We start from the raw sequence: 13,597 nt of genomic DNA on the forward strand, positions 1-13,597 counted from the left end.
TACTGTGAGCTGTGGTCTAGGTCACAGACATGGCTTGGATCTGGTGTTGCTGTGGCTGTAGCATAGGCCAACAGCTATAGCTCCAATTTGACCCCTAGCCTAGGAGCCTCCATATGTCGTGGGTGCTGCCCTAAAAAAAAAAAAAAAACAATTCACCCCCCGCCCACTTATGCTATATTATTTTGTTACCCTTTTAACTTACTCTACTTTGACTATCTTTTCATATTTAAAGCAGTCATTTAAAGTTTTCCATATCATAAGTTTTTAAACTAGTTCTTAAACTAGTTTTTAAACTAGTTTTTAAACTAGGTGATTTTTTATTTGTTGCTTTTACAAATAGATTGTTGTTACATTTTTGTGCTATCTTACAATTATTTCATTAGCAAAACCTCTAGATTGAAAGATGGATGTGATTCTGAGGCTCAAATGAGAGTAAATGACTTTTAACAACTGGCACTTGACTAATAAATATAACAACTACCACTTTAAAGGAGACAGAAGAAATTTTAAAAGTAAAACAAAAAGCTTGTTTAAGGAAACAAATATTTTCTTTTCACTTATTCAGTAGTTTGCATATTTTAAATGATGAAACTTGTTTGACCAATAGATTTTTCTAAATTAAAAATGTTTTCAATCTTTGTAACCATAATGAAATTTCTAGAAAGTAATAATAAATTATTTGGCAAGATATTTGCCATATTACTTTACTGGTATGTCACATACGCATAGTTTACAATTTGCACAAAAATTTATATTAAGTTTATGCCAATATTAAAAAGCTATTCAAATTTACTGCTTTTTTTTTTTTTTAAATGCACTCCTTGCCTTGAAAATAACAAAACTGGTACAGACTAATGTGGAGAAGTAATTGCTTCTATCTAGAACTATCATAAGAAGAATTAAATTGGCATGTTATATTGTCTCTCTGCTGTATTGCAAAACCATCCTCATAACAACCCTACCTCCACCTTCCTAACTCTCAAAGTAAAATGCTAAATCCATACCGTCAAAAATAATCCAAAAGAGAGTTCCACAAATATGATCACTTATAAGTGTCCAACATTAGTAATACTGGGTAAAGCAAGCCAGGGAATGGGTGTGGGAAAGAGTTGACAACTGGGACACAAATTGAAGAAGGCAGTAAATTAAGTATGTTTTGTCCTGTTACAGTGCCTGTTTTCTAGAAATTACATCTGTAACACAAAGGAGCTCACAGTTGAATGGTAAATAGTGGAATGATCTATATAATGTGAAAGTCATTTGGTTGGCACATGATTTTTCCCAGTAGGTAAATGTGTTATATAGCTGAGTAATAGCAGCTGGACTCAGATATACAGATACATCAACACAGCTTAAAGTAGTACGCCAGAGAAGAATGGAGTACTGTGCAGGATGTCCATTCTTGCCATGTTCTTCCTTTTGGCCTAGTTCTGCCTTGCTCTCTCTCTTGGAAGTGCTTATTTCATTCTATTTTATTTATTTTTATTTTTGTCTTTTGAGGGCTGCACCCAGGGCATATGGAGGTTCCCAGGCTAGGGGGTCTAATCAGATCTGTTGCCACCAGCCTATGCCAGATCCAAGCCACATCTGTGACTTACACCACAGCTCACGGCAACGCCTGATCCTTAACCCACTGAGCGAGGCCAGAGATCAAACCCATAATCTCATAGTTCCTAGTCGGATTCGTTTCTGCTGTGCCATGAGAGGAACTCTGGAAGTGCTAATTTTAGAGTTCTCAGTGTTTGCATGTTTTGCCCTTGTTTTCATAATTTGGGAACCCTAATCCTTCCTTGCAGCTCTTTCCCATCAAATTACATTTACATTTGTCTTCCTTTATCATAAAATATATATTTACTGTGTATCTATTTATTTGGAATGCAACAACCTTTTAAAGTAAACTATGCTAATACTTTTGGGAGGATTGTCAGTACTTTTGTTAGTGCTTTGATTATGAAGTTTGAATAGGTTTTATGTGGACTGCCTCAATCCTGTGTTACGTATATATATTTTTTTCTGGTATCCAAAGATAATTATTATACAGACAAACAATCAGAAATATAATACACATTATCAGGAGAAAAAGCCCATAGACACATAGAAGAATTAGTGGACAAGAGTGCTAAATAACTTTTACAAATGTCCTACGTTTGTTCCTAAAATGTAGAAAAGAAGGATCTTGATAAAGGTAATCCATGTTCCTCAATCTGAGCAGTTAACATTTTAAGATGTCAGTTACCCCTAATTTTTCTGTATGAATAACCACACCATCCTATTAAAAATCTTAATTTTTGTGGAAATTGAAAAACTGATTATAAAATTATTATGTAAGGCATTCCATTGTGACTCAATTGGTTACAAACCTCCCTAGTATCTATGAGGATGTGGGTCAATCCCTGGCCTCACTCAGTGAGTTAAGGATACAGCGTTGCTGTGAACCGTGGTGTAGGTCACAGATACCACTCAGATCCCATGTTGGCTGTGGCTGTGGCTGGCAGCTGTAGCTCCGATTCGACCCCTAGCCTGGGAACTTCCATATGCTATAGGTGCGGCCCTAAAAAGAAAAAAAAGAAAACAAAATATATATGTAATGCTAAGAAACTAGGGTAGACAAAACATTTTTCGAAAACAACTTTGAAAATCTTTTCCCTTTCCCCCCTTTCTTTCTGTATTTACCTATAATTTTAAAGTATGCATTTTGTATGCTCAGTTAAAAACAATTTAGCACTGGAAATTGCTTCGTGTAAGAGATCTTTTGATGGAAATTCAGTCTTTATTTTATTTTTTCTTTTTTTTTCTTTTTTCTTTTTTTTTGCTATTTCTTGGGCTGCTCTTGCGGCATATGGAGGTTCCCAGGCTAGGGGCTGAATCGGAGCTGCAGCCACCGGCCTACGCCAGAGCCACAGCAACGCGGGATCTGAGCCACGTCTGCAACCTACACCACAGCTCATGGCAACGCCGGATCGTTAACCCACTGAGCAAGGGCAGGGACCGAACCCGCAACCTCATGGTTCCTAGTCGGATTCGTTAACCACTGCGCCATGACGGGAACTCCTATTTTTAATTTTTTATTATAGTTGATTTACAGTGTTGTCAATTTCTGCTGTACATACATACATTCTTTTTCTCACATTATCCTCCATCATGTTGCATCCCAAGTGATTAGATATAATTGCCTGTGCTATACAGCAGGACCTCATTGCTTATCCACTCCAAATGCTGTAGTTTGCATCTACTAACTCCAAACTCCCAGTCTGTCCCACTCCCTCCTCCTCCCCCTTGGCAACCACAAGTCTGTTCTCCATGTCCATGAGTTTGTTTCTTTTCTGTAGACAGGTTCATTTGTGTCATATATTAGATTCCACATATAAGTGATGTCATATGGCATTTGTCTTTCTCTTTCTGACTTCACTTAGTATGGGAATCTCTAGTTCCATCCAGAAATTCAGTCTTGGCTCTGGTGTAGGCTGGCAGCTACAGCTCTGATTGGACCCCTACAGCTCTGATTAGACCCCTAGCCTGGGAGTCCTCATGTGCCTCGGGTGCGGCCCTAGAAAAGACAAAAAGACAATGAATAAATAAATAAATAAATAAATAAATAAATAAATAAAAGGCCTTTCCAGGCATGAGGTGAACTTACTACCTCTGGAATCACCCTTATTTTATCTACAAAGAATTGTCCATTTACAGACTCAAAAGGAAAACCATATCTTCTGACCCGATTTGGGACTTTCTGAACTATGTTTCCTTTATTCTTTGTTTATTTTTCTCTGGAAAAGGCCCTCAGGCTGGGACATTCACTTAGGCCTGAACATAAAGTACAGACACATGTTCTGTCTATGATGCTTTACCCACTTGGTGAATTTTAATGTACTGCTACCAATGATGTAAAGTTATTAAAAAACCCACAACACCTTATTGAGGTATAGTTTACATATCATAGATTTGACCAATTTTCAGTGTATGATTCAGTGAATTTTTCTAAATTTACCAAGTTGTGCAGTCATCACCACATCAAGTCCTGCTTCATGTCTGTATGATCAGTGTAGTCTTACAGGGCCCTATGCCTTATGTCTTGAAATTCTTAATTATTTTATATTTGATTTTACGTTTTGTAAGTAAAGTCTGATGGAACAGTGGGGCATATTTTAGGAGCATGGAGCCATATAGACCTGTCTCTGTACAAGTTCTTAGCCATGTATTCCCTGTCCCTGCTCAGTAACTGCTGCTGCCACTACCCCCAGCAGGGTCATGGACCCAGGGAAGGTCAGGATCAGATGTATGTGCCCTTACATGCCTGTGAGGGTCTGTACTCACCCAGTGAGTATCTTCATGCCTGAGGAGTCACAATGTTAAATACCAAATTAAAAGTGTCATGACAGGTCTAGAAGAAAGGGGGAAAAAAATCCTGCTTTTTGAACATTTTTGTTTTGTACTGAATCTGACCACAATCCACTTGTAGAACATTGCCATTGCCCCTCTCCCCCAATCTATCATTCCTTTTTACATTAGTTCTCATTTTCTATCCCCTGACCTAGGCAGCTGTTTTTTGTCTCTATAGATTTGCCTATCTAGACATTTTGTGTAAATGTAATCATACAATGTGTGGTCATTTGTGTCTAGTTTCTTTGGTAATTTTGAGGTTCATATTGTAGCGTATATCATTATTTCATTTCTTTTTGTTTCTGAATAATATTCCATTGTAGAGATATGCTACATTTTATCTATTATCTATCTTATCCATCCGTAGATCGATGGTTTTTTTTTTTTTTGATTGTTAAACACATTTTTGGCATCATGAAAAATGCTGCTAAGAAACATTCACATGTGCGTCGTCCTTGTGTGTATATGTTTTCATATCTTTGGGGTATATACCTAGGAATAGGTATAGGAAATGCTTTACAAAGTGGCTGTATCATTTAACATTTCCACTAGCATGAAGGTTCTCATTTTTCTTCATCCTTGGCCTCATTTATCAATACCTGTCCTTAAAAAATTTTTTAAATGTGTGCGTAGGAGGAGGTAGGTGGGCTTCTATTTAGCTTTTGAAAAGACACAAAACATTTCCAATTCTGAGAATAGAATTCTGAGAAATTATTGCCGTTTTGCACAGGTAAGTGCACGGTCCAAATGTTACCTGTGATTTTGATTGTAACTGCTTTTTGTTGGGTGAAAGTAGTATCCTTTTGTGGATTTAATTTGCATTTCCCTGATAAATAATGATGTTGAACATCTTTTTATATCCCTAATAACATTCATATGTCTTTTTTGTTGAAATATCTATTTAGATCTTTTGTCTGTTTAAAAAGCTGGTCATTTCATAAATTATAGCAATATCTTTTTGGACCCACCTCTAGAGTAATGAGAATAAAAACAAAAGTAAACAAATGGGACCTAGTTAAACTTAGAAGCTTTTGCACAGCAAAGGAAACCATAAACAAAATAAAAAGATAACACACAGAATGGGCGGAAATCTTTGCAAATGATGAGACCAACAAGGTATTAATCTCCAGAATATACTAACAGCTCATGCGCTCAGTATCAAAAAAAAAAAAACAAAAAAAAACCAAAACAGCTATATCAAAAAATGGGCAAAAGATCTAGATAGGAATTTCTCTAAAGAAGAATGGCCAATAGGCACATGAAAATGTGCTCATCATAGCTAATTATTAGAGAAATGCAAATCAAAACTACAATGAAGTACCACCTTACACCAGTCAGAATGGCTGTCATCAAAAAGTCTCCAAATGATAAATGCTGGAGAGGGTATGGAGAAGGGGGAAACTTCCTATACTGTTAGTGAGAATATAAATTAGTACCACCACTATGGAAAACAGTATGGAGATTCCTCAAAACCTCAAAATAGAACTATCCTGTGATCCACTCCAGGGATCTATTTAGAGAAAATCATAATTTGAAGAGATACATGCACCCCAGTGTTAATTACAGCATTATTTACAATAGACAAGGCATGGAAGCAATCTGCAATCTAAATATCCATTGAAGAGGAATGGATAAAGAAGGCTTTGTACGTATATTCAATAGAGTATTACTCAGCCTGAAAAAAGAATGAAATAATGCCATTTGTAACAACATGGGTGCACCTGGAGATTATCATACCAAGTGAGGTAAGTCAGGAAAGACAAATATCATATGATATCACTCATAGGTAGAATCTAAAAAATACAAATGAACTTATTTGCAGAACAAAAACATACTCACAGACTTTGAAAACAATTTTCTGGCTACCTAAGGGGAAAGGTGAGGAAAAGGGATAAATTAGTGTTTATTAACGTGTACACACTACTATGTTAAAAATAGATAACCAGCAAAAAATTACTGCATAGCACAGGTAACTCTACTCAGTACTCTGTAATAACCTATATGGGAAAAGAATCTGAAAAAGAATGGATATATGTATATATATAAATGAATCACTTTGCTCTAAACCTGAAACTCGCACAACATTTTAAATAAACTATACTCCGATATAAAATAAAAATTAAAAATAAATTGGTTATTTATCTTAAGTTATAAGAGTTCTTTATATATTCTGGATACCAGGGTTGTTTTGTTTTGTTTTGTTTTGTTTTTGTCTTTTTAGGGCTGCACCTACGGCATGTGGAAATTCCCAGGCTAGGGGTTGAATTGGAGCTGTTGCCTACCCTACAGCTACAACAACACATGATCTAAGCCGCATCTGCGGCCTACACCAGAGCTCAAGGCAACACCGGCTCCTTAACCCACTAAGCAAGGCCAGGGATTGACCCTGCGTCCTCATGGATATTAGTCGGGTTTGTTACTGCTGAGCTGCAATAGGAACTCCCCCAGTTTTTTTTATTAGGTATTTAATTTGTCAATATTTTCTCTCATAGTTGGCTTATATTTTCATTTTCTTTTTGTAATATAGACATACTGAATTCTGATAAAGTTCATTTTACCAATTTTTTTCTTTTGTGGGTTATTCTTTTGATGCATATCTAAGACACCTTTGCGTAATTGAAGGCTATGAAGATTTTCTCCTATGTTTTCCCTCTTAAAATCTTTTTAGCTTTTACATTTAGGCCTCTGATCTATATCGAGTTAATTTTTGTGTACTATGTGAGGTATGGGTCCAAGATATCTTTTTGCACAGAGATACCCAATTTCCCAATATCATTTATTGAAAAGACTATATTCCCTCTTGAATTCCACTGAAAGGCACACATTTTGTCTCTCATCCTCAGTAATTCTTACTATAAGCAAAGCTATGTGATTATTGAGCCCTGAACTTTTTGTAGACCTGAGGAATATTGTCTTTTCTTTTCCTGAATTACATTTTTAGCTTTTGAGCCTATCTGGAGTAATAATAGTGAAGGTTAGAGGTGTGTATTTAGTTGAGGAATGTATAATTTTAAATATGAAAACTATAAGGAAATACTTCACATCTTTCTTGTCAATTTATAATTAAACCTTGAAGTAAATATTTATTGTTTAGGATCCTAGAGGGTCTGTGATTCCTAAGCCAGGAAACATTATGACAGGAACTCTTTCAACCTCAGACAAACACCTAACCTTCACCAAAAGGTCTAAATTTTGTTTTGGTCTTCAAAGCCAAAATGTTTGCATTTAGAGGTCAGAAAAACATAACATGCCTCAGTAAAGCAGAACTGGTTCCCTTTTGAACTGATTTTCCATGTCCAAAATTAGAGGTGATTGAGTCAATGTTTAGTTTTAGCTGTGTTACAAACACTGTCATCAGTTAATTCCAGAGTATTTGCTAAAGACATCCTTCTTCAAAATTCTTGTTACTAAGGATTTATCTTCCTTCTTCATCTTTTTGAATCTATTTTCTCCTCTAGATTGTAAGTTCTGCTAAGCCTGGGAACACCTCTTAGCCATTTTTGTTCTTCTTGCATCACTGCATTCCATCCCACCTCATCCCACAGTGCTTTGAAGGCATAGACGTTTCTGAAATGACTTTTTAATCTGAAGAGAATTTTAAAGTTATAACCGAGAGAGTCATGATAATGCCAAGTGCCAGGATTCTTCTCCCAACCGAGGAGTCTTAAGTGTAATTGCACTGGGTACTAAAATTATGAACACCAGTCATCTATGTTCTTCTGTCAAGAGCTAATCTCCAGAAAGGAAGACTGTCATATAAACAAGCATATCATTATATGGGAGAGGGTTAAGAAGCTTCAGAGAGATGGTGGAATTTAAAGAATTAATTTGAGTCTGCTAGTAGTACACATAGACCTTTCTATTAGAAAAACGCAGAGATTTGAAAGAAGGTGGTGCCTTTGATAGAAATATAAGTAGTTCAGTCTAACTGGAGCACAGTTTGTAACAGAGAGTGACAAGAAACTGGTTGGGATTGAGGTCATGAAGAGCCTTATTTGTGGTATCAAGTATTGTGAATGATACATGCTTTCCCCCTTTTTTATATCTATGAGTCTTAAAAAGCAAGGTTGAAAACCCACTGTTTCCTCTATAGCTGGTCTCTGCACCATGTACTTTTAGTAATAGGGAGTTGTTGAAAAACTTTTAATAGGCAACATACTCAGATTTATATTTTAGAAAAATCCTTCTGAAGGCTGCAATGTAAAGGATGTATTTGAGTAGACTGAAATTAAAAAGAAAAAAAGAGAGAACCGAAAATAGAGAAGTCTAAATAGTGAGGATAGAATTAAGAGAGTAAATTCAAGAGAGATTTAAGGCCTAGAATTAGTAGAACTTGGCAGCTAATTTCATGTGGAGAGTAAGGAATACGCTAGGAAAATGATGGTTTTTGGCTCGAGCGTGTAGATGATTCTTTGGTGACTTTCACAGGGAGAGGGCCTCCTTCATTGTTTTGCATGGCCTATGGAGTATGACAGTTGTGTGAGAGCTACAAAAGGCATCTGAATGATTATGGCAGCTGTTTCAGGCTTTCTTTCTCACTGTTCACCCTTATTGCCTTCTGTGTTGAGGGGGGACCAGGGAGAGACGTCAGTGAGGGACAAGGACTGCATTTATTCTGCTGCCAGAAAGTGTGCAGCTGCCACTTCCTTCTCATTCACCACCACCACTTGCCACAGTTGCTGGGCTGGACCAAAGTGGGTAGATTGTAAAAATTTCTGTCATAACAAAGGCCATTGCAGCACTGGTTGTAAGTTAAAATTTTGTATTCACAGTATTTCTCCATCCTTTATGTTAGTGTCCTTTATTTTAAAAAATCTCTCTGTATATATCTCACACTTAAATTGTTCGTTTACTATGCTGAAATCCTTACTATTCATAATTTAGTGTGAGTGAATACTATTGCCTACTTTAAAGTGTCAGCATATAATTATATATAATTAAAGATATAGTTGTGGAATTGCTGTTAGAGTCTAAGAATTCTCATGGTAAAAGATTTTTAAATACTCCCAAAGTCAGTTTTTTAAAAGTAATGGTGAATTAATTAATGTACCACTCCCTTAGATACACAGCCAGCTATTAGAGTTTTTTATTCAGTGAAGTTGGGAATTAATTAAGCATGCTGTTTGCCCATAGAATAGTGGGTACTTGAAGATTTCCCTTTTCAAACTTCTTACTTTTTACTAATTTTTCTCTAGTCCCAACTTCATATTATAAGGATATTAGTTTTCATTCATTTTACTTTTATCAAGTTTTTTCCATTGTAGCGTATTTATTTTTGTCTTGTATAAGTCCCTTGGGCTTTCCTGTCTGTAAAGGTAGCGTTTGTTAATTTTTTAAATCTTATTTTTGGCGTTTTCTCTTTATCTTGTCCATTATTCTATAGCTGGTGATCTGTTTGAGGAGGGCAAGGGCGCTTTCAAAGACTATCTTCAGCTTATTGTTCTATTTGGTTATACTTGTTGGTAATGTAAGATACAAGTGTGTCATTTTTGTAAAATATAAAGTTATAGCACAAAATATTTTAATGTATCACATTGACATTCTACACATGCTCTCTACCTCTTTGCTTTTTTTTTTAAATTTTATTTTCCCACTGTACAGCAAGGGGATCAAGTTATCCTTACATGTATACATTACATTTTTTTTCCCCACCCTTTGTTCTGTTGCAACATGAGTATCTAGACAAAGTTCTCAATGCTATTCAGCAGGATCTCCTTGTAAATCTATTCTAAGTTGTGTATGATAAACCCAAGCTCCCGATCCCTCCCACTCCCTCCCCCTCCCATCAGGCAGCCACAAGTCTCTTCTCCAAGTCCATGATTTTCTTTTCTGAGGAGATGTTCATTTGTGCTGGATATTAGATTCCAGTTATAAGTGATATCATATGGTATTTCCCTTTGTCTTTCTGGCTCATTTCACTCAGTATGAGAGTCTCTAGCTCCATCCATGTTGCTGCAAATGGCATTATGTCATCCTTTTTTATGGCTGAGTAGTATTCCATTGTGTATATATACCACTTCTTCCGAATCCAATCATCTGTGGATGGACATTTGGGTTGTTTCCATGTCCTGGCTATTGTGAATAGGGCCGCAATGAACATGCGGGTGCACGTGTCTCTTTTAAGTAGAGTTTTGTCCGGATAGATGCCCAAGAGTGGGATTGCGGGGTCATATGGAAGTTCTGTGTATAGATTTCTAAGGTGTCTCCAAACTGTTCTCCATAGTGGCTGTACCAGTTGACATTCCCACCAACAGTACAGGAAGGTTCCCTTTTCTCCACAGCCCCTCCAGCCCTTGTTATTTGTGGATTTATGAATGATGGCCATTCTGACTAGTGTGAGGTGATATCTCATGGTAGTTTTGATTTGCATTTCTCTTATAATCAGCGATGTTGAGCATTTTTTCCTGTGTTTGCTGGCCATCTGTATATCTTCCTTGGAGAACAGTCTCTTCAGGTCTTTTGCCCATTTTTCCATTGACTGATTGGCTTTTTTGCTGTTGGTTTGTATAAGTTGTTTATATATTCTAGAGATTAAGCCCTTGTCAGTTGCATCATTTGAAACAATTTTCTCCCATTCTGAAAGTTGTCTTTTTGTTTTCTTTTTGGTTTCCTTTGCTGTGCAAAAGCTTTTCAGTTTGATTAGGTCCCAAAGCAAAAGAAATAAGAGCAAAAATAAACCCTTGGGACCTAATCAGACCTTTTTGCTTTTTAAATTTGTGAATAGTACCATCTTCATTGGATGACTCTGCTCAGTCCCCATAATGTTTATATATGGAATAATCTCTTTCGGTCCTTTGTTATATTTCTACTTGTATGGGCTTGCTTTAGTGTTTAAAAATCACAGCTTCAGTTTTTTTAAAAAAGTTGAACCTTTCAATATTAATCATTATGTTAATTTTTTTCTGATGATCAGTAGATTAATTTCCTTTCACTTTTTAATTTTATTTTAATCTTCTGTAACTTATTTGTTAGAGAATATCAAATAGAGTAAGTTGATAGAGAATCATTTTTATTTTATAGATTCAGTTGCATACTTCATTTCTGCTTCCTACTTTGTAGCCTTGTGAAAGACAGATGTTTTCATATTGGCATGATATTGGTTCCAGTTGAACATGAAAAATAAGAGGTTTTTTTTTTTTTTTAATCAAGAGTGCAGATATTTTCTTTCAGTATGAATACTTTGCCACCCAGTGACATCAGGAATTTATTATTACTTAACTTTCAAACAAATTTTGTTAAAGTTTTACTATGTTTTTTCTTATATTAATGCGGTCTAGAATTAAGCTGACAAATTAGTTTCTTATTCATTAATATTTCTTAAAATATGTTTCAATTTTTTTGGTTAAAAAAGCACTTTTTAAAAGAATAATATTTAGTTTTATCTTTTTCCTTGCAAAATTACCCCAACCTTAAATTATGCCATAGGTATTCATCATACATTGGCTTGCATCCCAGAACTTTAATTCCACTTAATTTAGCATTTCTTTTCATTTCTTTTTTTCCTTTTTTGTTTTTCAGGGCTGTACCTGCAGCATATGGAAGTTCTCAGGCTAGGAATAACAACCTGAGATCTGAGCGGCATCTGCAACCTATATCACGGCTTCTGGCAAAGCTGGATCTTTAACCCACTGAGCGAGGCTAGGGGTCAAACCCATATTCTCTTGGATACTAATTGGGTTTGTTAACCACTGAGCCATGACGGGAACTCCCTTATCTCATTTTTAAGAAGCAGCTAAAGGTATAGAAAATTTGGAGATTTTTCCTCCCTTTCTTAGAGATTTCATTAATATTGTTCAAGGAAATATCACAGGTAGAGTGTGCAAGTATTTTAGCTGTTTACTCTCATATGTCTTCAAATGTTAGATGAACTTAATTTATTCCTTTACTTTTAAGGAGTTAACTATTATATGTATATATAACAACTATATTTAGTGTCACTTACTTAAAAATATTACTCTGCGTTATTGGCATTAATTTCCAAGGCATATGGAAGTTCCCAAGCCTCTGCAGTAATGCCAGTTCCTTAGTCCACTGAGCCACATGAGAACTCCAAGCATACCATACAGTTATTTGATTATTTCCTGTCCAGTGCTTTAGCATTTAACAGTTTATTTATTTATTATTTGTCTTTCTGCCTTTTCTAGGGCCACTTCCTGCGGCACATGGAGGTTCCCAGGCTTGGGGTCCAATTGGAGCTATAGCCACCGGCCTATGCCAGAGCCACAGCAATGCGGGATCCGAGCCGCGTCTGTGACCTATACCACAGCTCACGGCAACACCGGATCCTTAACCCACTGAGCAAGGCCAGGGATCGAACCCTCAACTTCATGGTTCCTAGTTGGATTCGTTAACCACTGAGCCACGACAGGAACTCCAGCATTTAACATTTTAAAACCATGTGTCAGGGCATCTATCCGGACAAAACTCTACTTAAAAGAGACACATGCACCCGCATGTTCATTGCAGCCCTATTCACAATAGCCAGGACATGGAAACAACCCAAATGTCCATCCACAGATGATTGGATTCGGAAGATGTGGTATATATACACAATGGAATACTACTCAGCCATAAAAAAGGATGACATAATGCCATTTGCAGCAGCATGGATGGAACTAGAGACTCTCATACTGAGTGAAATGAGCCAGAAAGACAAAGGGAAATACCATATGATATCACTTATAACTGGAATCTAATATCCAGCACAAATGAACATCTCCTCAGAAAAGAAAATCATGGACTTGGAGAAGAGACTTGTGGCTGCCTGATGGGAGGGGGAGGGAGTGGGAGGGATCGGGAGCTTGGGTTTATCATACACAACTTAGAATAGATTTACAAGGAGATCCTGCTGAATAGCATTGAGAACTTTGTCTAGATACTCATGTTGCAACAGAAGAAAGGGTGGGGAAAAAAATGTAATGTATACATGTAAGGATAACTTGACCCCTTGCTGTACAGTGGGAAAATAAAAAATATTATTAAAAAAAATAAAACCATGTGTCAGAATAGCTAAATATTATTGATTTTGTACCATAATTTTATACACTATTTTATAATCTACTTTGAGAAAATGATAAATATAACAGTAATATTAAGTCTTTGAAGACAAATCATTTTGCAAATGCTAAGAAGATATACTATAGTATAGAAGTTTTAAGAAGGGTTTTTGGAACTATATATTGTCTGGGTTTAAATCTGGACTATGTCCTTTCTTGGT

General features: G+C 36.2%; 1 protein-coding gene across 3 annotated transcripts in view; it reads left to right on the forward strand.

Annotated features, from left to right (window-relative positions):
* MNAT1 (menage a trois homolog 1, cyclin H assembly factor (Xenopus laevis)) overlaps positions 1-13,597 on the forward strand; it is a 217,802-nt gene that overhangs the window by 156,445 nt on the left and 47,760 nt on the right. The gene's annotated exons all lie outside the window — the stretch shown is intronic.

The sequence above is a fragment of the Sus scrofa genome, chromosome 1 (genome assembly GCF_000003025.6).
Source record: "Sus scrofa isolate TJ Tabasco breed Duroc chromosome 1, Sscrofa11.1, whole genome shotgun sequence".
Taxonomy (NCBI): domain Eukaryota; kingdom Metazoa; phylum Chordata; class Mammalia; order Artiodactyla; family Suidae; genus Sus; species Sus scrofa.